This window comes from Leucoraja erinacea, chromosome 5 (genome assembly GCF_028641065.1).
Source record: "Leucoraja erinacea ecotype New England chromosome 5, Leri_hhj_1, whole genome shotgun sequence".
Classification (NCBI taxonomy): domain Eukaryota; kingdom Metazoa; phylum Chordata; class Chondrichthyes; order Rajiformes; family Rajidae; genus Leucoraja; species Leucoraja erinaceus.
In genome coordinates, this window is record NC_073381.1 from 62,910,273 (window position 1) to 62,911,107 (window position 835).

At 52.0% G+C, this 835-nt stretch overlaps 1 pseudogene; it reads right to left on the minus strand.

Moving 5' to 3' along the window:
• Positions 1-464: 464 nt before the first annotated feature.
• LOC129697750 (U2 spliceosomal RNA) lies at positions 465-574 on the minus strand (annotated as a pseudogene).
• Between the last annotated feature and the right edge of the window lie 261 nt (positions 575-835).

Consider the following 835-nt stretch of genomic DNA (forward strand, 5'->3'; position numbering starts at 1 on the left):
AGCAGAGTCCCTGCTGTGTTAGGATCATGGGATGCTGTATTACCAGGCTCTGGCCCATCAGGGTCCTGCCTACTCTTTTTTATAGAGTTAGAGATCTCTAGGGTCCCGCACGGGGTACCCATGTGGGGCTTAACTGCTGCCCACTTGTCTTTTGTTCTGCGGATCCCTCTTGCAAGTCAACCCAGAACTGACCCACAGTGCTCCCCATCTTAGACCCGTGGGACCCACCCCCGTACACTCGTGCGCTGGTTGCCGGCGGTTTTATGCAAAGTCGGACCCTTCTCAGTCCACTACCTTGTTTGATTTGTGTCTAGCCTACCGCTCGGCCGCATGACGGTACTGGTCCCTTGCGGTCGTTGCAGCCGGTCAACCCCACTCTAATGCCCTCAATTCTGGGCACTCCTACTTATATGGTCCTTAGATAAGGAACATATAAGACATTAAAACTGATGATAACAGCTATTATAGATTTTTATTTAATATATGGTCCCTAGATAAGGGAAGTATCAGATATTAAACTGATAAGAACAGATACTACACCTGGTCACTCACATACTGGTCCCTTGTAGTAGATTGCAGCCAGTCAACTGCCAAGTCCTTTGCTGCTGAAAATGGTTTTTCTCACAGTGCTGGTTAAAGTTGGGCACAGGTGTTTTCCTCCTCCGGGAATCGATGTCCCATGCTGCTCCTGCGAGATGCCGTTGCCAGCTCCTGCCGCAACCTGCGATCCTGCATGTCAGTGTCAATGCTGCTGCCCGTACTCCTGCAGCTGCCCGCAACTCCTGCAGCTGCCCGCAACTCCTGCAGCTGCCCGCAACTCCTGCAGCTGCCCGCA